Source organism: Mesoplodon bidens (assembly GCF_964165515.1).
Source record: "Mesoplodon bidens genome assembly, contig: HAP1_SCAFFOLD_72, whole genome shotgun sequence".
Taxonomy (NCBI): Eukaryota; Metazoa; Chordata; class Mammalia; order Artiodactyla; family Ziphiidae; genus Mesoplodon; species Mesoplodon bidens.
Window position 1 is genome coordinate 1,682,928 of NW_027671438.1, and position 27,579 is coordinate 1,710,506.

At 37.5% G+C, this 27,579-nt stretch overlaps 1 long non-coding RNA gene across 1 annotated transcript in view; it reads right to left on the reverse strand.

The window, feature by feature from the left end:
* LOC308611348 overlaps positions 1 to 27,187 on the reverse strand; it is a 35,884-nt gene extending 8,697 nt beyond the window's left edge. Inside the window, exon 1 of the long non-coding RNA XR_014014850.1 lies at positions 27,094 to 27,187. This is a non-coding gene — a long non-coding RNA (uncharacterized lncRNA). The remainder of the gene's footprint in view (positions 1 to 27,093) is intronic.
* Positions 27,188 to 27,579: the final 392 nt, after the last annotated feature.

Here is a 27,579-nt window from a genome sequence, read left to right on the forward strand (position 1 = left end):
TTACTTATTGAGGGGGGAGCATGAAGGTAGTGGACCCTATAATGAGAATCCTAGGATTGCTCCTAGATTTCTAACTTGGATAAATGACAGGACGGTACTCTTTGGTGAATACTAAAGGAACAGCAACAGCAGCAAAAGTCTAAGAATGGAACTTTAACATATCACAATGCCACCTTTAAAGTAAATTTGGCATTCTTCCCTTTTTGAATGAATGAAAATACATTAATTAAAGACATACACGGGCTTCCCTGGTGGCGCAGTGGTTGAGAGTCCGCCTGCCGATGCAAGGGACACGGGTTCGTGCCCCGGTTTGGGAAGATCCCACATGCCGCGGAGCGGCTGGGTCCGTGCGCCATGGCCGCTGAGCCTGCGCATCCGGAGCCTGTGCTTCGCAACGGGAGAGGCCACAGCAGTGAGAAGCCTGCGTACCACAAAACAAAACAAAACAAAAAGACATACACATTCACACACCTGCTAATATCTGCTCTTCTGCAATCGTGTTTTCTGTATAGTGTCTAAATATCTCTTCCAGTTGAAGTAGTGCTTAAACACTTCAATAGGCCTCTTTTCAGCCAAAAAGAAAAACTGTCTATGACTGTTTCAACATATTTTAAATATATGTATAATCATTGCCAACTTGTCTGCTTTGCAGATTCTAGTTTCCTATACAATATTTAATATCTCCCTTTATTGAAAATGTCATTGCTCAGTATTATGATTGTTTTTCATTTTGATTATATGTCTGAATATTAGAATTATTGATTAATCTCTTTATTAATGGAATAATCTCAGCACAATGTTCAATACACTTCTTCTCTACCATTATTATATGTTATTTTAAAGATTTTCCATACAGTTACTTTAAATGGGATTTTCAGATTTTTCAGGCTTTTTGAAGTCAGTAGGATAGGCTCCAGTGAGTAAAAGAAATGCTGAAGAACAACAATATGAATTAAACAAATTTAAGTAGTTAAGAAAGCACTAATCTAGTCATTGGGAAATGTATACTAATATTTACATAGTATGTATATATAAATCAATAGTTTCTAAATGAGATAATCTACTGAACAAAATATCTTAAAATATGAATGAAAAGATGTTGTAAAATCTCTATATGATTAAAGTACAAAAATTTTTATAAGCTTGGAAGATAAATAATAAGTGCATTTTTGTCTGGGAGACAAGTTGTTATCTGGGAAACCTCAAGACATTTTGTAGATTATTGAAATCACTTTACTATCAATCTTGAGCATTTCTCCTATCAACTCTATAATTATTATTGGAAATTACCATGATGACTCTATTTCACTATCAGGAACATTGAGGAAACTATTTCAAGTGCTAAACATTGGTTTTAACAAATAAAAAACAATTCATCTGAAGAAGATGTTACAATGAGCTGAGGAATTAAAAGATCTCAAAGTAGAGAAATTTCACTGACTGCAGTATAAACAACTTGAGGGTAGAGAGTGTCTGTTTTTCCTGTTTGCCCTCCAAATTTGGGAACAGTTTTATATGCACGGTGCAGGGTAATAAGCAAATGTTTAACAAATGAAAAGTACTGAATTCATTACCTTGTGGTACAAATTAGGATTTCTTTTGTACTGTAACTAGAAGATTTTAACTTCAGCATTATGAATTATTAATGTCTTTATCTGATTCCCAGTTCTGTGTCAACCAAACTTATTTGAGTGATAATTAGAGGACTTCATGTTTATCCTATCTTCTAGGATTTCACTTTTGCATATCTGTTAATTCATAATTTTGACATTTTTATAGCACAACCAAAGACTATAAAAACACATAGAGCAAGCACTTGCCAAAGAACTCTAAATAAAACACATCTCAGATATGAAATTAGATCCATGCTTGGTTCTACTTCTAAGTGCTTCATCTAAAGAGAGACGTGCAACACTGCTGCATGAATTAATCACCTAGGGTGACTTTTAAACCTACCAACAGCTGGCCCCTCTATCATATCTGATTTTATTCAATAGTCTAAGTGATAATCATTTCTGGATCAAGAACTTTATTTTACTGGTTGTAAAGGTGGGCACATGCACACGCACACAATCCCCAGTGCTTTTAAAAATTGTGGGACAGAATTAATCATAACTATTGAGTTTAAATGCCATTTATCAACTTATTAAAGTGCAAGCATGCAGGGAAAATAAGCTAAAGACAAGACTTTCGTTTTTCAATTTATTTTTTAAAAGTCTTGTAGAAATCTTTATGAAATTAACACAAAATGGTGGTACCAAAAATCTTTTTGCTTTGTTTATTCCCTAGTCTGTGGCAATGTAAAGAGTGGAAGTTAACCCGGAATTTAAGTTAAGGAAAGCTATATTGTATTAAGTTTAGCCAAAATTCTCTAACTTGCCCTATTTTTTCAAATAAATAAACTTTCTATTCTCTTCCCTCTCTCCTCATCTCCCTTAAGGTATGTCAACTCTAACCCCGCCCCCCCATACACACGCCTTGTTGCCTCTGATATTATCTCCTCTACTAGAGGCGCTTTTGTACTTATTGCTACACGATAGTTCAACAATAAAATGTGATAAATGCAGGCAAAGGTGTTTCAAGAAAGAAGGTAAATGTCCTTACACGTTTTCAACATAGAAACAAAAAGTTTACAAAACAGCAAAATTAAAAAAAAATAGTTATAGATAAAGTTTGCAGATAATGTTGTCATCCCTCTTAAAAGAAGAGGGATAAGGCACAGAAGAAATGTAGTGTTGAGGACAATGAAAATCAGCAGTTATTGAAATCTATTTATGCTGCATTCAATGGATTTAGAAGACAGAGGCTTGAGTGCTGTCGTTATTACTTGTTTGCCATTTGATGGTGGGCAAAATATTTAATTTCATTGGGTTTCTCTTTCTATGCCTCTAAAATGTGGATTCCCAGGCTAAGAAAATATTTCAAATCTTTTCTAGGTCTAAAAGTCACAGACCTTAGTGTACCCTTTCTAAAGGCCACATTTTCACAAAAGATAGCATTCTTGTAAAACACCTTCATAGAAAGAAAAAGCTATAGTTAGAAAGCCCACTCAGTGTCCAGGGTTTTCTGAAGTCGTACTGCTGTTTGTAACCAGGTGTAGGCCAGTAGGACAACACATTTGCTTTAATAACTGTCCAGATTTCTTGGAGTTAAAGATAAGTCTTTCATTATTCTAAGTGTTGACCTAAGAAATTATTGAAAATAAGAATTGTTCTAATTTACTTCTTGAATTGCCCAGTTCTTACATGGCCTGACACGAAAGGCGATTTAAAAGATTGCATTTAAGTTTGGACATATAGCCTTCATCCTGCTGTTTCATCACAGACCTCTTACAAGATAAACACGTGCAACCATTTTGAGTTTCTGAATGGGAGTGCTCCTTATAGTATTTTCCCCTTATAAATTTCTTGCCAACTTACTCCAATTTGAATGCAGGTAGAAATTTATAAATTTCTCCAAGAACTTATTTTTATTTTTATGAATCTTACTGATTTTGTGTTAATACCGAGGACTTTATCAAATTCATAGACATTTGATAGAATAAAAAGCAAAAGCATAATTCAGAAAAATCCAAAAACCTCAAATAGAAAGTAAGATGCTATGTTGTTAGTAACAGAAATTAGCACAAATAGACTGAAAAACTGACCACCATTGTAAACTGAGCTTTTAACTATGGCAGTCGCCAGGAAAAGGAGGGTTACTCCTCTTTTCTTTGCCTTCTTTTAACAATCTCGAAAATTAAAGAAAGATTGAAATGACAATAAAAATAATTTATTTCCCAAACCATTTGAGAGTAGTTGCTAACACAATGCAATGTCTCCCCCAAATCCTCTAGTATTTCCTACAAACACATATCCAAATATAATCATGAAAATAAGGAAATTAACACTGACACATGACCACAGAGCTACTAATCCTCAGACCCCTTTCAAGTTTTGTCAATTATCCCCATCATGTCCTTCATAATAAAAGGATCAGCCCAGTGTCACATGTTGCATCTAGTTGTCCTGTCTCTTTAGTTTTTTAATCTGGAAAATTTTCTCAGGCTTCCCTTGAATCTCATGAACTAGAAAGTTTTAAAGAATATGGATCAGTTATTTTGTAGGATTTAGCTGTTTGTATTTGTCTCATGATTATTCAGGATATGTGTAGTTGGCAGGAATAACACAGTGGTGAAGCTCTGTTCTTCTCACTGCTTCCTATCAAACAATTTTGGCAAACTTTTAACCTGTAACCTTACTGGAATATCATGTGACTCATTTGATTAAGGTGTATCACCCAGTCTTCTCCATTGTAAAGTTATTTTTTTCTCCTTCATTATTAATAATTTTTGTGGTAAGGCACTTTGTAATTATGTAAATATCCTGTTCCTCATCAAACATAATTTACTCAATTTAATTATTTAAATCAGTATGAACTCATAGACTCCTATTTTATTCAATTGAGTATAATACATTTCTGCCATTATTTATTTTGAGGCTGAGATTGTTCAAGATTTGTCCAGTGGAAACCCCTTCAGTTTGGCTTCTATATCCTTTGATGTTTCCCAATTATTCTGTGATAACTCCCTTCTTTTTTTTTTAACATCTTTATTGGAGTATACTTGTTTTACAATGGTGTGTTAGTTTCTGCTTTATAACAAAGTGAATCAGTTATACATGTATCCTCATATCTCTTCCATCTTGCATCGCTCTCCTTCCCACCATCCCAATCCCACCCCTCTAGGTCACAAAGCACCAAACTGATCTCCCTGTGCTATGCGGCTGCTTCCCACTAGCTATCTATTTTACGTTTGCTAGTGTATATATGTCCATGCCACTCTCTCACTTTGTCACAGCTTATCCTTCCCCCTCCCCATATCCTTAAGTCCATTCTCTAGTAGGTCTGTGTCTTTATTCCCGTCTTACCCCTATGTTCTTCATGACATTTTTTTTTTTTTTAGATTCCATATATATGTGTTAGCATACGGTATTTGTCTTTCTCTTTCTGACTTACTTCACTCTGTATGACAGACTCTAGGTCCATCCACCTCACTACAAATAACTCAATTTCGCTTCTTTTTATGGCTGATCCCTTACTTCTTGAAACAATATGTTCTAGGGTCATCTTATATTTTCCCTGTAGCGGTTCTAGAATCAGCCATTTCTCCAAAGACCTTTAGTTCCTTCAGTTGGAGAGCTGTATTTAGAAACCAAGATCTGGACACTAGGTGTATTCATTGCTCTTGGAAAGCAGTGGTCCCAGGTACTCTCAATAGGCAGAGCTAGGGGATTTATGTACATATATACATACACACATATGAAAACACATATTCATAACCATTTACACATATTCACAAACACATTCATAAACATATGCATACATATAGTCTATGTTTTTTCTATAATGTCTCTATATTGAAAATCATGTGTTCACATTAACATCCTCCATTCCCTTTCAACACCCTTTCATTCTAGTTTTTGCCCTTTTCATATTTTAACTCCCTCCACAGATATTAAAATAACACTGATTACCATATTCTTAATATCCTTAATTATTTGATCAATCTTCCTGTATTTAAGTAAATTCTTGTAGCTGCCACTTTCCCACCCACACATTTTCTCCACCTGGCACGGGTTAGGACAATCTGTACACAGTGGTTGCCAAGGCCACTTCCTCATGTGGATGCCCTTTCACACGAATCAGACTTCAGCAGTCAACTCCAGGCTCCCTTATGCAGACATCCTCTCCCCTTTCTCAGACTCTGAGACCCAATGCCAAGTCATTTGGTTCCTTGAATGCCCACCTCCCCCATGCTGACAAAGGGTTATTTTACCTCACTTAATGGACTAATTTGTTCAAGAAGGGAAGGGATCACAACACTATAAAGCAGTTATACTCCAATAAAGATATAAAAAAAAAAGGGAAGGGACAAGGAAGGGGATGAAGAAAGGGAGGTGGACAGGGATGAACAGGTATCTTTCCTTTCTAAACAATATTTGAAGAGGCCCTTCATTTAGAAGTTGCAAAGACATTATGAAGTATCAGCTGAAGAACTGAAACAATGACATATATTTACACATCTGTATCCCTACATCTATGACACACAATGTACACCTAATTTTATAGCAACCAAAATATAATTTAACAAAACTTATGATGCTTAGCCATACACTTTAATACTCAGCAACTTAAAAAAATGTGCAGTGCCATTTGGCTGTTAACTATCATCCATTTATATGAATGGATGTGTAAAACTCCTAGCCAAGAGTGCTTGGGATAGCGTCTCTACTGATCCTTACTGGATCCTCTTCTTCTTTTGTCACTCTTTTCAGTCATTTGTTGATTCTCGATTGTATCTCATTGGTGACTTGCATGACCATTGGTAATCATATCTGGGCAAATACCCCAGCTTGGTGTCTCTCAAAGGGCTGACTGAAAACCACCTGCAACAGAATCAACTGTGGTACTAGATAAAATTCAGGTCCACAGGCCCTGTTCTGATTTCCTGCTCAGAAGCTCTTTAGAGAGTAATGAGTATTTGGAAAATACCTTAGCTAATTCTCACACATTAACACTGAAACCATGGTGGAGTTTGCATGTCTACAATTCCTCAAAGTTCACGGTTTAAAACACATAGGTCTCACCAACAACAGTTCTTTTATTTTAGCTTCATCAATTCACATTTGTTATTTAACCAACTTGGAAATTGCCAGATGTGTGAATAGCCGCCAAAGTAAAATGTATCTATCTTTTGCAAAAATGTCTTCTACCAAATGTCTCTACAAAATGAAATGTAAATACCTTCTAAGATCTTGCTTGGAGGAACCTTACAGATTTTTTAAACCTTCCAGGTTTTAGGGAATAGCAAGTGCAAAGGCCCTGATGTTGGGAAAGCCACTGCAGAAAGAAAATCTGGATGTGTGTGTGAGAGAAGAGTAGTAGTAAACGAGCTTGGAGAGTAGGGCAGAAGAAATACTGAATAAAGCATGTGGGACAGGTAAAAAGTTTAATTTTTATTCTAAAGTGATGGGAACAGGTTTTGGGAAATAATGTGATATGATTCATGTTTTTTTTGTGATTATTCTGGCTATTGTATTGGTTATAGACTATAAGGATTGGGGCAAGAGGGGAGGAAGCAAGGAGGTTGTGGAAGAGGCTGCCTATTGCATTAGATGAGGCAAGCAATGATGGCTTGGAGTAAGTAAAGACGGCAAGAGTAAGGTGAGAGGTAGGTGGATTCAGGATGTATTTTCAAGTTAGACTGGCAAGAATTTCTGATGGACTGGACACAGGAATTGTGGGAAAGTGAGAGTTCAAGGATGAATCTAACATTTTTGGCCTGAGCAACTGGATGAGTTATGGAGCCAGGAAAAACGGGAGTGCAATGGATGGATCAAAGCAAAATATTTAGTTTTATTTGCTAAGTTTGAAATGTCTATTATGCATAGATTGGAGATATTTAGTGGGAAATTGGACTTAGGAGTCTGGAGGTTAGGTGAGTGCTTAGGGCTAGAAGTACGAATTGGGGAATCATAAGTCATCTTCCCATTCAAGTAATGGGACTAGATTAAAACTCATGAGTAGTTAAGGTAGATGGAGAGTGAAGGGGGCCAGGAATGAGCCTTAGGGCATTCTAAAAGACATTGAGGGATGGGAGGCATCACCAAGGGAGACTGCCAAGGAATGGTGAGTGAGGAGGGGAGAAATCTAGGAGAGGATGGTGTCCTGGTAGCCAGTGAAACAAAATATTCATTCTGAAAATGATGAGGTTCATTTCCCAAAGTTTCTTGAATTGATGATCATTTGAAACTTGGTATTTTAAAAAGAGCTTTAGCAAACAGAAAAGAGAATAATTTTCTATCATGAGTGATTGATTGCAGTAGCATGGGGAATGGAAAAGTTGTGAAAAGGGAATCAAGAATCTATGTAAAAGACAATTTTAAACAAAAGTATTCATTTAAAAAACAAGTACACAATATTTAGACATTATATTTTGTCTTTGTGTCAACAGCAGCTACAGCATGCTGTAAGTGAAAGATGAAGGATTACAGTTTAATATCAAATCAGGGAAAAAGGTGAAATAGTTGAATTCTTTGTAGATTTTTAATAGATTTCAAACCTCTATTGGTTTTGAAGAATGCCATATTTCAAACATACTTTTCTAAATAATCATAACAATTTTAGAATCAGAATAAACCTTATATAACCTTATATAAAACTTATTTAAATGCACATATAGTTCATTTTTACGGGTAAAACTAGGACTCTGGTCTTCTGATTACCAGTACTATTTCTTATTGCAACACACTGTTTAAATGTATAGATGATTGAAAAAAAGAGCATACCAGTGATCTCTTAAATGTTTTACAAAATATTAAGTAATTACAATTAGGGGAAATAAAGCTCATGAGGATTAAATTACAGGAAGAGTTTATAAGAGGGCAAACAAGTAGGAGATGTTTTTCCACACAGATAAATATGAGGTTTTAGTAGAAAATGACCAAAACTGCATTTATAAGGTCATGATACTAGCTAAATGAAATAAAGACAACCATCATGTAAATAACATATAATTTTGAAGGTGAATTTTGAATATGGAGACTGGTACAGATTAACATCTGATTATAATAAAAATCAGACAGGCAGGGTAACAAGGTCTTCTTCATCCAATCACAGCTTATCAGGAATAAGGGAACCTCTTGATACTTTGGTATGTGCCATTTTAGGACAATGAACTTGGTACAAAGTGAACACCTGATACAAGAAATAGTTTAGAAACATAAATATGATTCAAGAAATTCATGGATGGTGAAAGCTATGTTGCATTATTTCAAAAAGTTTTAGACAAGAAATATGCTGTCATTGGAATTGGTGTTTCTCAATAAGTAATGCATCGTTTCTTCCTGTCCACTTTCGAGATTTTTTTTGTCTCTACTTTTCAGAAGTTTCGTTGTAACGCGTCTTGGCAAGGATATCTTTGCGTTTCTCCTCTTTGGGTTTGTTCAGATTCTTGAATTTGTGTTTATGTGTTCTAAAAAATTGGGAACTTTTTAGCCATGATTTCTTTGAATACTTTGTCAGTCCTACTTGCCCTCTGTTTTCATTCTGGAACTTTGATGATATGAATGTTAGTGCTTTTGTTACTGTTTACAGGTTCTTGAGATCCTGTTCTTTCTCCCATCTTTACCCCTCAGTCTATTTTTCTCTGTACATTTGGTACATTGTATTGATCTCTTCTAAGTTCATGATTCTATGCTTTGTAATCTCCAGTCTACTCTTGAGCAAAGTTTTTTTTTTTTTTTGAGCAAAGTTTTTTGATTGTTGTATTTTTTAGTTCTACTGTTCTCATTTGTTTTTATTGTTATAGCTTCTAGTTCTTTGTTTACATTTTCTATTTTTCCCATTTCTGTCAAGGAACACATAATTGCTAATTGAAGCATTTATGTGACAGCTTATTTAAAATCCTTGTCTGATCATTTCAATAGATGTTTTATCTCAGTGTTGGTGTATGTTTATTGTCTTTTCTCATTTATTCTGTGATTTCCTGGTTCTTGGTGTCATAAGTATTTTTCCATTGTATTCTAAACATTGTGAGTTATTATATGACTCTGTAACCCATTTAATTTTATTATTACTTTTTAGAAGGAAGTCATCCTATTTGAGGCGTAGTATAAGGACTGGGGGATTACGTACAAATTTCCATTGGGCCCTACTGACGATACCCCAGCAAAAGTGGGCACTTACATTGTCTCACTGCAGACAGATCAAGTAGAAGTGCAGCTATCCTACTGGCCCTTCTGACACCTTCCCCCCAAAAGTGGGAACATTAGTATCATTGTGTTGCCTTTTAGTAGGAGTGGAAGTTCATCTCCCCAGTAGATTTCTTTTATTTATTTATTTTTTTTTTGGCAGTACGCGGGCCTCTCACTGTTGTGGCCTCTCCCATTGTGGAGCACAGGCTGCGGACGCGCAGGCTCAGCGGCCATGGCTCACGGGCCCAGCCGCTCCGCGGCATGTGGGATCCTCCCGGACCGGGGCACGAACCCGCGTCCCCCGCATCGGCAGGCGGATTCTCAACCACCGCGCCACCAGGGAAGCCCTCCCCAGTAGATTTCTTGACATAGGGGAGGGGAGAAGTGAAGTGTTTGCTGTCCTTCCTCCCACTTCATTCCTTCTTGTTGATGCCGGGTGTGGGTAGAGGGTCAGCTACATGCTGGCCCCACTGACACCAAGGTAAGAGGAAGAGAACTGCCAACTAGCCCTGCCTCAGGATGGTTATGGGGATTCAGCACCCCACTGGGTCTCACTGACATCATGTGTTGGGGGTTAGTGGGGTGCCTACTCCCTCCAACCTGTAACATCCTATTCTTATTGATGTCAGGGAGAGATGGACGCTATGTCCCACCATTGGACCCCACGACTGTGTGAGGGCAGCCCAGTGTTTACAAGCCTGTCAGGCACCACCTTTTTTTTTTTTTAATAAGTAAATTTATTTATTTATTTGGCTGTGTTGGGTCTTCATTTGTGTGCAAGGGCTTTCTCTCGTTGCGGCGAGCGCGTGCCACTCTTCATCATGGTGTGCGGGCCTCTCACTGTTTCGGCCTCTCTTCTTGCAGAGCGCAGGCTCAGTGGCTGTGGCTCATGGGCTCAGCTGCTCCGTGGCATGTGGGATCTTCCCAGACCAGGGCTCGAACCTGTGTCCTCTGCATTGGCAGGCAGATTCTAAAACACTGCGCCACCAGGGAAGCCCAGGCACCACCTTTTAAAGTCTGTTTGCTAATGGAAAGGGGTGGAGGCTCAGCTCACCACTGGACCACACTGAAACAACCCTGGTGGGGAATCAGAGCGCTGGCTCTTCTGGAGGGCAGGAGTGGGGTGGTGTGGAAGATCAAATCCTACCTTGGCCCAACTGAAACGACAGGACATAGGGGATGGGTGCAATATTCCACTGGCACTTGGCTCGAGTAGTGTGTATATTCCACTGGCACTTGGCTCGAGTAGTGTGTATATTATTGCCCAAATGGTCTTCTGTCTTTAGCAACCCCTTTCCTCATACTTTGGCTAGGGGGAACAGGGTTTTGTGTTTTTTTCTGAAGCTTTTTTGTCTGTTGTTCTGTTGGTGGTTATTGATTGGGGGTTCCTGTAATACCCTCTCCAGGATGTATGGGAAGCAACAGGAAACACAGGGGACTCATCACCATGTTATTCCTCAAGTCCCAAAGTCCCTAGTTAAGTCTGCCTTCTCATTTCCACCTTTCAGCGTCTTCCTATGTTTGTTTGTTGTTATGTTCAGGGTTTTAGTTTTAAGTGGGAGAACCTGGGAGAAATGGGCTACTTCATCTTCTTGGAAGCAGAGGTCTGGAGGCCTACTGATGTTAAAAAGTACTGCTGACTGTAAGTTAAAATTTGATGATATACACCTTGCCCTTTAAGAATTATTCTGCTAGATGATGTGGCTTCCCAAAGTTGCTACAATTTGATTTTCATACTTCTAAAAGCCAAGTGTTTTGCTGGAGTTGAAATTTAAAGATAAGCAAGAGATGAGGCTAAGATGATCTATGTGGTAACAGATTAAAGTTGGAAACATCAATATACGTTCATGTTTAGCTTAATATTGCTTCATATTACCTTAATACACATGGTTATGTAGAGAGATACTTATAGATATGTGCCTATACATGGGTCTTGTACACACATATTATCTCTTTGCTCTGTCAGCTGACAAGATCTAGAAGCAATGACATCCGAGCAGCAATTAGCACACCCTACACCCAGATCCTGCTGTCTAATACCGTTCTCCACTAAAAAGACCTAGTTATCCTTGAAAAAATAGCTGATTCTAGGACTAGGGCAGTAAATATACAAGATTTATAGACAAGACCTTCCTATAGTGTCAGAAAGGAAGGAAGTTCCAAAAAAAAAAAAAATACAGGATGGGGATACCTCAGAGTGGCACAAGAGCCAACTGAAAAGAGTTCACAAGGGTCAGGACTAGAGCAATTTGAGGAACTAATTCTACTGAAGTAGAATTAGATTATAACCCAAAGTATAAAATAAAAATCCATGAGTTCTTCTGATATAAATAAATAATTGGATACATAAAGAAATGCAGGAGAATAGATAAATCTCCAGTGCAATAGAATTCCAAATAGTTTATGTAGTACTCCATCTTAAGCATAACTCCCTATTCCTTAGTTGTGGGCTGAGCATATTGACTTCCTTCCAAAAAGTACAGCATGAAAATGGGAAAACAGTAATCTTCCGATGGAGAAACCTGAAAAACACTACCTCAGCCTGGTGATCAAGGTCGACCTCAGCATTCATAATGCATATTGATACTTTGTACACTTGATGTGATCTGACAGAATGACCCTTCTACTCTATGGTCTTCCTCCCCAAAACACATAATCCCAATATTATCATGAAAAATGCATAAAACAAATTCTAGTAGTGGGCATCCTACAAAAAACTAACTACTCAAAATTGTCAAGATCATCCAAGGAAAATATGAGAAGCTATCAAACCCAAGAGGAGCCTAAGGAAACATGGCAACTACAGGTAATGTGATGTTTTGGATGAAATCCTGGAATAGAAAAAGGACATTAGGTAAAAACTAAGGAACTGGACTAATGGATGAGCTATAATAAATGATAATGTATCAATATTTGTTAATTGATTGTAACAATATAACATACTAATAGAAGTGGATCATCATAGAGGGAAATGGGTATAGTGTATATGGAAACACTTTATACTATCTTCTCAATTTTTCTGTAAAATTAAAACATTTCTAAAAAATAAAGTCTATAAAAACATCGTGTTTCTTGTTTTATGAGTATGTGCCTGTATTTCCTAAAAAATATGTAAATTTGCTTTACCTTCCTTGATACTCATATTAAAGAAAATACTAAGTAACCCTGAAAGAATTTGTAACTCCAATTCAACAAGCAATAATTCTTGGTATTAACTTTTTGGAAGAACCCACTGAATAAATCAAAGCAAATTGTCTTTAAAGGCTGAATTTCTTTTCAGTGTTTAATCTTTTATATGATTAATGCATACCACAAGCATGATTCTGTTTCAAAGGGCAGAAAACGTTGATTGTAGGCAATGTCTAAAGTACAGTGAAATATTAACGCCTGATGCTATAACAACTTTAATGTATTTAATGTTTTCAAAATGTTGAATTGTTATTTCAGTCAACAAAGTATTCACTTGTATACATTTCCTACCCACCTTTTCCGAAAACACCCACAAGAAATGATACTATCATCTGACATTAGGTTCATCAAGTTAAATTAGCGTTTTTGGTAGCTGTGGTTGCCAATGGTACTGGAATGTGTGATACTTTTACAAATCCTCTCCATGGCAAAATCTGATCTTCACAAGGTAAATCACAGTAGGTGCCTAAAGCCAAATGACATATAGCTTTGTAGCTAGATGACCAAGCATTTTACTTAGAGGCACAATAGAATGTAGAAAAGGCCATTTCTCTTTCTGTCTTTTTCTGCTCAAAGGTCACTCACCATCTTACTTTTTATCAGCCATCTCAGAAGTTTTCCACAAAATTAGACTATATAATGTCACTTAATGCGAATGTAGCTCAACCTTCTGTTTTAGTACAGCTAATCTCACATTATTTTATTGGTGCTAAATATGTAAATCAGCAGCAAATTTTTGTACTTAACTTTTCTTTTGATGTGGACCACTTTTTAAAGTCTTTATTGAATTTGTTACAATACTCCTTCAGTTTTATGTTTTGGTATTTTGGCTGCGAGGCATGTGGGACCATAGCTCCCCGACTAGGGATTGAACACACACCCCCTGCATTGGAAGGCGAAGTCTTAACCACTGGACCGCCAGGGAAGTCCCTGTACTTAACTTTTAAAAATAATTAAAATAAGCTATTCAACACATTTTCCCTTAAAAAAAAAAACGCAATTCTTCTTAGGCTGGCCCTGGGCACATATGTGACTTTGCCATTTTTTCCATGGACTATTTTCTTATCTGTTCTACTGTGTCACATTTCTTCTACCTTCTCAAAAAGAAGCATTTAAAAATTCATCTATGCATTCATGCATTCATACATTTATTAAATAAATCTATTGAACACCTACATACGGCACAGAAAAAAAGGCAGAAAACTAATCTGGGTTGCACAGAAAGTAATGAACTCAGTGAAAATTTTTGGTGAAAACAGGTGTTAATCTACTGGAAATTACGTTTCATTATGGGGACTCACAGACTCAAGGAAAATCAAGAGCTAAATAATAATAAAGTGATAAAAGCACTAGCCATTTACTGAGTGCCTGCTTGTACCTGACTCTGAAACTCTAAAATCATTACGGATGTTTTGAGGATTGTCTGATATGATTATAATGTCCATTTTACAGATGAAAATAACAAGGTTCAGAGACATTAGGTTACTTGCCTAAAGTGAAGTGGCCCAGAAACTACAGAACTGGAAATTGAACCTTAGACTTCATAATGCCAAAGTCTGTGCTTTTAATCACTGTGTGTGTGTGTGTGTGTGTGTGTGTGTGTGTGTGTGAGAGAGAGAGAGAGAGAGAGAGAGAGAGAGAGAGAATGTGTTTAATAGAGAACTTCTGAGAAATGGCAAGAAAACTGTCAGGTATCCATAAAACAATAATTTAGGAGCTTCTTACTATACAAGTAATTGTTAATCATATGGCTGGATTAAGCATCTCTCACTTTTGAACTAAGAAATGAAAAGCTTCCAGAAGTTGAGTCTAAATTTTACACTTACATAAGATACTTCATACAGAATGCTCAAGTATAATAACTAAAGAGCTCTGAAAATACTGGAAGCATTCATATTAGTATGGTTTCATATTGTGGATAATAGAGGATTTAAGAAATTGGCAGAGGCAACTGCAGACTCATTGGTTATCATTTCTGTGAATAACTGAATAAAATGCCAAAAATGAAAAAAGAATGGCTAGCAATTTTAGGTAGTTTGCTTAATCTCCATACTAGGAAAGACAGAGCAAAAAAAAAAAAAAAATTCTCGAAATTTTATTTTGAAAGCACCTACAAGTGTATATGGTCTTTTTAAACCAAATAACTTGGAATTATGAACTGTCAAATAAGTCTAATCTTCTCTGATGATAAAATTGCTGACTTTATTTGAAACTATGAAATGAAAAATGAAGTAATAATCAGAAATTCTTAAGAAAAGGAGTAGAAAAAACAAAATTATAAGAGTTATGTTAAAAAATATTTTGAAAGAAACATAAAATCCCCATTACTGGTACAGAGCTTTTAAAACCTTATTTTGGTTTTAAGTTTTAATAAATATTTATATGTTTACATAATTACTGTCATAAGGAAGACACAATTGTAGGTCAGCTTTCTTCATTCTTTCTTTATTAAGCATTATTCTATTTTGCTCCATCATCTTGTAATTATACTATAGTAACTGTGTAATTTTCTACTAAGTGGATATAATTTCCTAAACTGTTTTCCTACTGTTAACAAGTAAAGGTGTTTCTAATTTTTTGTTATTGCAAATGACATGACAATGAGCATCTTTATATAATAATTTTCTGGATTATAAAGTATTTATTGGCATAAGCATCTAGAATTAGAATTAATGTGTAAAAAGCTATTAACATTTTTATCATGCTAGACATTGCCAAATTACTTGTGAAAAGATGGAACCAAATTATATTGCAAACATCTTTGCCAACAGAAGACATTATATAAAATTTTTCATTTTGCTAAATTAATAAGTTGGAAACCTATGTTCCATTTCTTTGAATTCTTTGATAACAGAGTGCTGCTGGAGGCTGGGAGGGCAGCCATGTCCATGAAGGCTCCCCAGAGTTGGAGCAGGGAAGTAGAAAAAGGTAAAAAAAATACTAATTGTATTTTCTCTCGATTGTTATCTCTCACTCTCTTCTGCCTCTGTGTAACTTATATCCAGGTAGCTGGAGAAAAATCATGTGGCAGGGCAAATTGGTATTCCAATAAATTAATAATCACCAGCTTCAAATGGATTTTCAAGACTGGAAATAGTGCTCTGACTTATAGTACGTTCTTTCTAATTCTCCTTAAGGACTATTTTCTGAGAAGCTTTACCTACCCTCCTCAAATGTTCCTCCATCCTCTCTACTTCCTTCATTCTGAGCCAGTGAGGTGCTTCATAACTCATTAAGAACACAGAAGTCAGTAAATAGTCCACTGCCAAATCCATTAATCCATTAGCATTTGCATTGATCTTTGTATTCCCTTTTACTACAGGAGTTAAAGTTAAAAGTCCATGTGCACTACAGATAGCATTTCATTTCCTCTCATCTTCTCAAGTACTTCACAGTACTGCATTTTCTACAACCCATCTACTCCTTATGAATGATTCTTGCCAAAATTCAACCTCATTCTAGACCAGTAACTCCAACTTAAAATGTTAAAAACTATACGTGCAACATGAAAGCCTCCCTCCTCCCCTAATCCCTGCATATCTTCTTTAGCCAATTCATGTCTGAGCTTTTCAAAATTGTTATCTTCATATATTGTTTCCATTTCCTCACGTCCCATTTACTCTATAAGTTACATCCATCTGACTTCTCTCACCGTAATCTCTTTGCCCACTGTCCTGAAATTTTACTTATGGAGGTCACCAGCGATCTCCATGTCAGTATAGCCAACGAATAGTTTTTGTCCTATTTCTAGGCTTTTTCCTTCTTTAAAAAAGAAAAACAAAAACAAAAACCGTTTTTTTTTCTTCTATGCTTTTACACTCTCATCATCTTCTGTCTTGGTATATTTTACTGGCTTTCTGTGTTTAATCTGATTTCTAATATTCTATTAGTTTCCTTTATCTTGAGTGGAATAAACCAGTATATGAAGGATTATTCTCAACAGCTAGTTCTCATAATAACAGTACTAGGAGCAGCAGTCAATACTCTGTAATGCTTATCATGTGCCAGACACTATTCTAAGACACTGTTTAAATACATATATATAGACACACACAAATATATATGAGGTTTTCCTCCTCATAGGCCTATGAAATAAGCCTATTATTATACCCATGTTACAAATGAGAAAACTGAGGCAATGAGAGGCCAAGGTCCCATGATCAGTACATGGTGAAGCCCCGCCTGCGTTGATGCTGGAACTTTAGAGTAGACAGGATAAATAATGTCTCACAGATTGGCCTTAAAAGTGAGCAACATTCAATTAATGACTTGTTAAGTATCAGAAAAAAATGGAACATTTTAAATTGAATGGGAACTACTGAGTCATGTATCAGTAACTAAGAATGACTCTTATTGAATGAAATTATTTTTCATTATTCTTTTGAAAGAAGAATATTCTTGTGTAAGTGTTTCACAGTTGTTTTTTCATTCACATATTTATTCATTTATTGGACCCACATTTCCTACACACCTTCTATGTGCCAGTGTCTGCTGCCAGCTGTTTTGCAAAATCAGAAGAAAAGGAAAGGTAATTCCTTCTCACCATTGCCTCAGCCAGTATTTCTTCTGTAATTAAAATTGAAAGCTTTCCCCAACAGGTTCTCAGAGGCTCTCCCAGAGAAACAGATTTCTCTTTTCCTGTATAATTAAGCACAAATTGTAAGGTGCAGGGCTTGGCCATAGAGGGATGGATGGTCAGAGGTGTTCCGTGCAAGGCTGGGGGACGCTTTTGTGTTTGGTTAGCTGTTAGGAAATGCTAATTTCCTTTTCTCTTGCCATTAGGCACTAATTCCCTGCTGTGCCAGAATTTTTTTGCAGGCTGGGGCCAGAAAGGTGAAGGGAGCTGTACAGCACAAATGCCACAGAATCACCTGCACCAGGAAACTGCTGCTGGGCCAGGAAGGTGATTGTTCACCCAGCGTTTGTGCCAACAATGTACCTCACAACTCCTTTTCTTCTCGTCCTTGGGAGCAGGCCTAAGAGTAGGTACTAAATTCGGTCTCTGACTGTCTCAGGTCGCTAAGCGTGTACCCTACACACGAGGTTCCAATAGCAATTAAGCATCTAATCAAAATCTCCTAGCTCAGGAACAAAAGCCAAGGCTTAACTCTTTCCTGGGCTGCTGACTGCAAGGAGATCCGTGTTGCCTGCCCGTCAGAGCCACGTGGCTGCGTCCCCACATCTACTGCTCTGAAGGGGAGACAGCCCACAGCAAGCTCCCAAGCCCTACAGCACAGATACCCTGAAAGCTCGGGGAGGCCAATGTGTGTTCCTTCTGCTTCTCACAAACACAAGGCAAAACGGGCTGCACCCACATCACCCTAACACCTCTGCCTCTGCAGGTCTCATCCCAGAAACGCCCTTTCCTTTCAAAGAACCAGGTGGCCAGAACTGTGACCACAGATGACAATTTTTCTGCCATTTTATTTTAGCCCTATGCAAAGAGCCTCTAGCGTGGCCCTATGACTCTGTTCGCCTGGTGTTGACACCTTGTATGATCACCACCTCCCTCTGAGCATAGACAGGACCTGTGACTTTTTTCTAAACAGTTGAGTATGGCAAAGGTGAAGGGGTTTGGCAGATGTTATAAAGGTCCCAAGTCAAAAGGGTAAATCAAAAAGGAGATTATCCTGTGTGGCCTTAATCAGGTGAAAGCTCATAAAAGAGGCACCGGGCCTTCTACAGGCCAGAGACCCTCCTTGCTGGCTGAAGCAAGCAGCCACACCGAAGCAGCCCACAGGGAGGAACTGCATTGCCTCTAGGATCTGGGGTGGCCTCCAGTGACAATCAGCAAAAAGCTGGGGACCCCAGTCTTGGAGCAACCAGGATATGAATTCTGCCAACGACCTGAATGAGCATGGAAGTGCATTCCCCCCCAGGCTGATGTCCACATGAAAATGTGGTCCACCCAACACGTTTATCAGAGCCTGGTGAGACCCCAAGCAGAGGACCCAGTGCCTGGACTCCGGACCCATAAAACCTGGGTTGTTTTAAGCCACTCATTTGTTACTCAGCAAACAGATAACTAATACAATTCCTAAGCATTCAGATCCTACATTTTTAAATGACTGGTGACTCAGTTGTATTGCAGCCATGGTCTTCATCATTAATATCTTCAAATCACCAGCCAATTAATATATTCCTTCTATGCATTGCCCCTTGGGTCCATGGTGCATATTTTTTGAGACCATTGAGCTCTTGAGATCTTCTGTCAATCATTTCTCATTTCTTCTCAACCTTGCCTTTTTAGTCACTGAGAGCCCATATTGCAAAGAAAGATCTTAAAGTGAGTAGAAAACTACATTAAACAAAAAGATAGGGATCCTATGCTTGACACACAAATATTACAAAAATATATTCTTTTTCTTTTAATCAAGCCTTCACATGCACAAAGAGAAAATCATATTTTATTCCTGCTTGTCTTAAGCCTCATGAAGCCTTCAGTTCATAAACTTCTAGAAAACTTTCAAAGTTCTCAACAAATATGTTTTGTAGTTCAGATCATTTTAGAAATCAACTGCCATATACCAATAGGATTTTTTCCCCATGGAGTTTGACAAGCTGAACCTATTTATATGGAAGAGCGGGCCAAGAAAGGCTAGGATACGTCTAAAGACTCCAAACACCAGATATGAAGAATTATTATAAAGTGATACTTTATAGTATATTATAAAGTATGATGTTGGCACAATGATTTAAAAAATAATAAACCAACAGAATAAAAAGAGGTGCCCAACACAGGCCCATGCATGTATTGAAATCTGATATATGGAAGATGGGACATTACAAATCAGAGGGGAACAATGTTCTATATACTGAATGGTACCCCATGATAGGTTCCCAATATAGGGGTGGGGGATAAATAAAACGGAAGAAATCGTCATTTAGGAATTTAGTTAACTACCAAACAATGAAAAGAAAAAGAGGTAAAAAAAAGGTATAAGCCAGTATTTTTAAACTATAACACAGTAAACAGTTATATAAATCATGTTATTCATTGTGTTTTGCGATCATTTATCATTTTAAAACAATCTAGGGTTAAGAGAGGCTGACTGACCTTTTAAAATATATTAATTACTGCCTATGATTCAGCTCTTAAAAATATATGCTTAATTTGTGATTGAGAAAGGGGATTCATTTTAAAAAATAGCTTTAACATGCCTTTGGCCTAACAAAAGCCAAACATGGGATGTATTTCAAAATCATAGGATTATGAAGATTGGACGCGAGCATGATGAAACAAGATTGGTCATGAATTGATAAGTACTAAAGCAAAATAATGGGCATCTAGGGATTTATTATGTATGTGTGTGTTTGACATTTTCCATAACTAAGAAAGTATTTTAAAAAAGGAAAGAAAAAGAGTGTTTGGTAAAGCATCTCAAGTAAGAAAGTTAAACAATAAGTCCCCTACATACAAATGAGTTCCATTCCGAGAACGCGTTCCTTAAGTCCAAATTGTTTGCAAATCCAACAAAGTTAGCCTAGGTACCCAACTAACAACTCGGCTATATAGTACGGGACTGAAATAGGTTTATAATACTTTTCACACAAATAATACATACAAAACAAACAGAAAAAATAAAGAAAACATTTTTAATCTTACAGTACAGTACTCTGAAAAGTACAGTAGTACCAGCTACTTTACCTATGCTTTTACGCTTGCTTCTGGACAGCCTGGGCTTGAAATAAAGATACTGTACTACTGTCCTCTATACAGTTCTGTAAACTACACAAAAGCTCAACCACTCGTAGATGCATGCACGTGACAATTTACCCCAGACACTTGAACTTACGTGATTGGACATGCGAATGCATGTTTGCATCTTTGAAAGTTCACAACTTGAAGGTCTGTATGTAGGGGACTTACTGTACAGAACTTGTGTGCTATTATTTTAAGAAAACACACATGTATATATGTGCATATATATGTGTATATATAGGCATAATAAAATGTGCATAAAAAGTTATGTTATATATATACACACACACACACACACACATATATATATATGCATATATACATAATTAACATAACTTTTGGGGGCAGGCAAGTCTACATTCTTACACAGTCATGTTACAGGTGAGGATCCTGATCTCTCCTGGGTGGTTATCTTCTGTTTGCCCTCCCAGGTCCCCTCTCCACCCTTCTCTGGTGAACTGGAAGGGTGAGGTTGACAGGATCCCAGCCCCTGAGACTTCTAGCTGGGTCTGGGCCATGGAGAGCATCAGAGAGATGTGAGGGAGGGAGGGAGGAGGAAAGTGAAGGCAGGGGATTTGTTTCCCTGGCTTTCTCCCTGCTAGATAGCCTCCAAGTGGGCTAACTATGACCTTTTACTGAAGGTTACTGTACCTCTCAAGAAGACCAATTCTCCAGGGGTCCTTTTTCTGCTGGGGTCCTGAAACTGATCCCTCTCTTCTTCCCTTTGGACATAGAGATTGTCTCAGCTCAGCTGCTCCTAGCCCCAGATTCCTGCACAATCCCTCCTATGGGGCTGTACTCACACCCTTGTAACAGTTTTGTGTGCCATCTGTTATCTATTAGGACCCTAATTACCACCCTCTTCATTAAACAATAGATGGTACACAGTTATTATAAATAGAGATGGGGAGATTATTATTCTCTACATTTGCAAATCTTTCCAGTATTGCAGTTATGTCCTAGGTGATTCCCAAACTGGACACAGCAGACATAGGAATAAAGGAAAAGAGAGATGTGCAATTGGGGGTTATCAGCTAGATACTTACTGGTCCACAAACCAGTTCCTTTTGCTAATAGACATGGAGGCAACTGAGAAGACAGTCCTTTCTCTGAAAAGCCCCAATTGTGAGAGCAATTCAGCTCTTCTAACTTTCCCTATATCTGAACCTAGACTCAGTGCTATAGGACTATTAGAGCACATCAAATATTGCACTATAGTTACCTGGATACATGTATTTATCTCCTCCAGTAGGCTGTGAGCAATTCAAGGAAAAGAGTCCGTCTCATTCAACTTTATATCCTTGCCATCTAGCACAGTGTCTGGCATATAACAGACACAGTAAATGTTAATTGAATGAATAAATGCCTGCTTGAATAAATGAATGCCAGTGGGGCCAGTGTGTTCCATAGCAGGGCTCTAAACAGAGGCTCTTCTCACCTTCCAGTCGCCATCTGGCTTCCAAAAGCAGCACCAAATCCAAATGTGACCTTGGTACCATGGAATAAAGAATCTTTCTCATCTGAATCACGCTGGCTACATCTGCCTGGCTACAGTCAACATAAGGTCTTGAGGCTGAGACACACCTTCATTTGTTAAAAGGGGGAGGGGAGCAGATGGCAAATGAAGGTACTAAAGCTCATTAATTCCTAATGGAGTTGTCCTCCTGGATGTAATTAGAACAACAAGAAGAGCCAAAGGAGGAGGGTTTGGGGAATAAAGTAGGCAGCTGGAAGAGGTTTATGAACGGTATAAACCCTCAGGGAGCTTTCCATTAGAGAGAATAATAATGTCCACACTTCACAATGGCATAGTTCTCCTCAACCAGCAAAACACATCTGCATACATTATTTCAATAGCGTCTCAGGAAATGATTGTAAGACACAGAGGAGAGTTTTATTGTTCCAATTGTGTAAATTTAAAAAGTTAAACTTCTCCTCAGAGAAGTTAAGCCACCTGCCCTGAGTAACATGGCTAGAAAGTTATAGAATAAGGATGGATTTCAAACATTCTGACACTGAATTTGGTCTCCATCCATTCCATGGCTATAAATGGAGAGAGTGACCTTCAGACCAATTCTAAAAAGCATGTGACACTCCACCCAGCCCAGATATTCCACAGCATGCTCTTTTCTTCCATGCCCACTACCAATCACTTAAAGACAACCAGTTGCCTTCTATTTTTGATTGGCAAGTGGGACACAGAAGTTCTTATGAGCCTAGAGTTTTTATTTCTTTATGTCCCCATGGAAGACCTCAAGCCAAGAGAGAAGGGAACTCTTCCTATTAGACCTGGTTAACTGACTCCATTTCTTCCCACTGTTCCCAACACAAAATAAATTTATTCAAATATGTAGTTGCATTGAAATTGAGAATTACATATTGTACTTTGATCTTATAGGAAGTGTGCAGCATAAATCTGAGATATCAGCATTAAATGCAGAGACTTTATAACTAAGGGCTTGCTAGTAAGCCTGGGTTTTCATACTCAGGTCAGTCTACCCAAGAAGAAGTACGTTACTTGAAAATTGACTCTTTGCATTAAAATAAACTTGCCCCTTAAAGTCTTCTTCTTCCTCTCTCAAAGACACACAGCTGACTTAGTTCAGAAGCAAGCTGAAAAGAGTAAGGAAGATGTTCTATTTAACCAGCATCAATTGCTTATAACTCTCCTGTTCTCAGCATCTTTTCCCCCCAAGGAAGCATTCAGCCAACATTTTTATTGGACTGATGCCCAGATTGCTCCATTAATTCATGCAACTACCTTTGTTGGAGTGCTCCAGGCATTATTACTCATGAATCCTACAGAGCACAAATATATCTCTAGAAATACTGTCATTTGTATTACATATGACCTTAAAGCATCTTCATAAATTATACCTTCAAAGCAAACTAGAGAGCACTGAAGTCTTTTGCTATGTTAGTCATCTTAGTTTCACTAGACCCATTGTCTTTTCTTTACATATGCAATGTGACTAAATTGGTTTTACTGATCTGGGTCCTTCAGATTCATCAACTTTATCTTAAAGTGTATAAGATATATGATCTTTAAATCAGTAATGGTATCTTTCTGCTCTGTGGGTTTCATTGGTTCAAACTTATCTTCCAATTATGTCTTCCTGAGACGTATTCTAGCTATGATGGGGGCTTCTAGGCTGTGGTTTGTTTCTGGTACTGTATCTATTAAGTAATCAAACCAGAAAAACAACAAAAATTGTGCTTTGGCTTCATATACATTAGACCATTTAACATGAAACCTGTCCATTTTCAGAGATTTGGGCAACAAATATAGTCACTTAATTATTAGTTACCTTATCCTAAACAATTGTCAGTAGCCCACCATGGTAATAAGAAAGTTCTTTCTCAAAATAATTACCATTTGATTTCCAATTGCTTATAAAAGGAGCACTGTTTTCTACCCCAAATTTCCATGAAATCTTTTAATATATATTCTTGTTTCATATTAGGAGTTTAAATGAATAAGGCATTATTCACATAAAAGAAATAAGTACTTTGATCTACTACATTATTTTCAAAAGGAAAGTAGAACCACAATGTATGATGATATCCTGAACATGATCTGGGACACAAAAAAATCAGTATTATCTGTGAAACCCTGAGCAAAATTTCTCTCCTTTGCGGACAGAAAGCAACAATGTCATTCAGCTATTTACATATGGCCCAGATACTAATGAGGAACTGTTTCCTGCTTTCTGTGAAGGAAAAGTGAACTATGAATAAATATCACTGGGGTCATTATCACCTGCACACACAGGTAACTGGTGGCTTGCAACAAAAGAGTGTCAGAAGCAAAATGGATCTGTAGCAGGAAAATCTGTCTTAAGGCATGATTGGGGGTAAAAGACTAACTGTGGATAAATATTTGTGGTGCCTGGCAAAGCTCTCCAAGTTCCAAGATGACGAAAGACCTTTCACACATATATGGAACTTTCCATGAGAGTTCTAGAGCCTTTCAACCTCAGAATATATCTGGCCTATCCTCTTTTCAAAAGGTAAACTGACAGGATCTTGGAGAAATGGGAGTTGAACCTGCTCTTAGAGATCTTCAGAGAAGAGGAATTTCAGCTTCCTGGCTTAACTATGTTGCTTCTATCTAGTTTATTTTACATGGCACACTTATCATGCTTAAAAATCAGCCCAAGTCCACCTGTTACTTTTTTTTAGCAGCATTCACTCATTTATTCAATAATTATATACTGAGCACCTCTTATAGTCCAGGCACAACTTTACTAGCTGGGATTCAAGAGAGAACAAAAGAGACCATAATTCTTCCTCTTGTCGTCTTTATTATTCTAGCAATAAACTGTTCAATTCCCAGTAACATCCTTATTTCTTGTATGAAATTGGGTCAACTTCTTTGACCAAAGCTAGTTTTGTTAGAATTTAATTCCTTTAACAAAAAATTCAGCGACATGAAAACCAACATTACTTTTGTACTCACAATTTGACAGCATTTGGGGCTGGTTCTTTTTTATTATTTGTCATTCTCATGTTTCCTAGAGGTGTACCCTGAACTGAAGAACAGTTTCCCTCCATCCTGGAAGGATACCAGTTCAACCGCATACACATCCCTGAGGGACACAGGCGGAATGTGAAGAAAGAGGGGGCCTAGCCAGCCATATGGCCCATTCAACATTGGGGAAAAATGGAATTGCCTTTACATCAAGTTTCCTAGGGCGGATATAGGGAAAGCTTGTACAGAATTACTACTCCAGCTAATCTGTAGCTCTTGCTACTACTACCATTGTCCTTTGACCTCACATACATTAGAATACTTGGTCCTCACAGCAACTCCATGAGGAACAGATGAGAAAACAGGCTGGCAAAGGTAAGTGACTTGTCTACAATTAACAGCTCTGACAAATGGCGGTGCTGAAATTCAAACTTATTTCAGGGGTCCGTCTCATGAAAAACCTATGATGTTAGTTATCTAATAAAACCATAGAAAGGGAGGAAAACCTAGGCAGAACACTCTATGACATAAATCACAGCAAGAACCTTTCTGACCCACCTCCTAGACAAATGGAAATAAAAACTAAAATAAACAAATGAGACCTAATGAAACTTAAAAGCTTTTGCACAGCAAAGGAAACCATAAACAAGATGAAAAGACAACCCTCAGAATGGGAGAAAATATTTGCAAATATTTGAAGCAACTGACAAAGGATTAATCTCCAAAGTTTACAAGCAGCTCATGCAGCTCAATATCAAAAAATCAACCCCATCCAAAAATGAGAAGACCTAAATAGACATTTCTCCAAAGAAGATATACAGATTGCCAACAAACACATGAAAGGATGCTCAACATCACTAATCATTAGAGAAATGCAAATCCAAACTACAATGACGTATCACCTCACACCAGTCAGAGGGGCCATCATCAAACAATCTAGAAACAAGAAATGCTGGAGAGGGTGTGGAGAAAAGGGAATCTTCTTGCACTGTTGGTGGGAATGTAAATTGATACAGCCACTATGGAGAACAGTATGGAGATTCCTTAAAAAACGAAAAATAGAACTACCATATGGCCCAGCAATCCCACTACTGGGCATATACCCTGAGAAAACCATAATTCAAAAAGAGTCATGTACCACAATGTTCATTGCAGCTCTATTTACAATAGCCAGGACATGGAAGTGACCTAAGTGTCCATCGACAGATGAGTGGATAAAGAAGATGTGGCACATATATACAATGGAATATTACTCAGCCATAAAAAGAAACGAAATTGAGTTATTTGTAGTGAGGTGGATGGACCTAGAGTCTGTCATACAGAGTGAAGTAAGTCAGAAAGAGAAAAACAAATACCATATGCTAACACATATATATGGAATCTAAAAAAAAAAAAAAGGTTCTGAAGAACCTAGGAGCAGGACAGGAATAAAGACACAGACGTAGAGAATGGACTTGAGGACACAGGGAGGGAGAAGGGTAAGCTGGGTGAAGTGAGAGTGTGGCATGGACATATATACACTATCAAATGTCAAATAGATAGCTAGTGGGAAGCAGCCGCATAGCACAGGGAGATCAGCTCAGTGCTTTGTGACCACCTAGAGGGGTGGGGAAGGGAGGGTGGGAGGGAGACGCAAGAGGGAGGAGATATGGGGATATATGTGTATGTATAGCTGATTCACTTTGTTATAGAGCAGAAACTAGCACACCACTGTGAAGCAATTATACTCCAATAAAGTTGTTAAAAAAAACATAGAAACGAATTAAACTTTAACCATCATTATTTCATCCTATAGAATGACATAACCCAAGAGAAAAAGATAGAGGTGTTGAATATCACTCATGCATTTTCAGTTCCTTGTGTGAATCTTAGCTACTGTAATAAAAGCATTGTTTTGAGCATTGTTTTATATGCATCCTCATATAAGACCACACATGCCTGTATCGATTAAAATTTAAAAGAAACAAATATTAACTGCAGATATCTAGTTCACTTACCTTGAACAAAGTAGCTTCAGGTGCTTCCACTTTTGAAGCTGGATAAATATCAGACAGGAACGAAGTTCACTTTAGTTTGGTCCAGGAAGAAAAAAGATTCACACCTCTGAGAATAAAGAAAGAATCAGACCTTGTCAGGGCATTTGGTTCTAATTAACTAGTGACAAAATGGTTCTACACTGCAACTATGTAAAAGTGGCTGAGTTATTTGAGCTAGGAAAGGTCAAAAACAATGATTATGATCAAGATGTTATTATTGCATATACTTTTGATTATTGGGAGTGAATCTTCCTCTCTCTTTTCCTCATTAAAATTTTATGGTTTATCAATTTAAAGTTAAGTGAACAAGATAATTTAACATTATTTTGATAATGGAGCATATTCCTTGTAAAACATAAATCCCTGGAGGCTTTCTCAATTCCCCTTCTTCTATCCCCACAAAGCTGCCTCTGTCTAGTATTGAGCCATGGCTTTGCTCAAGAAAGC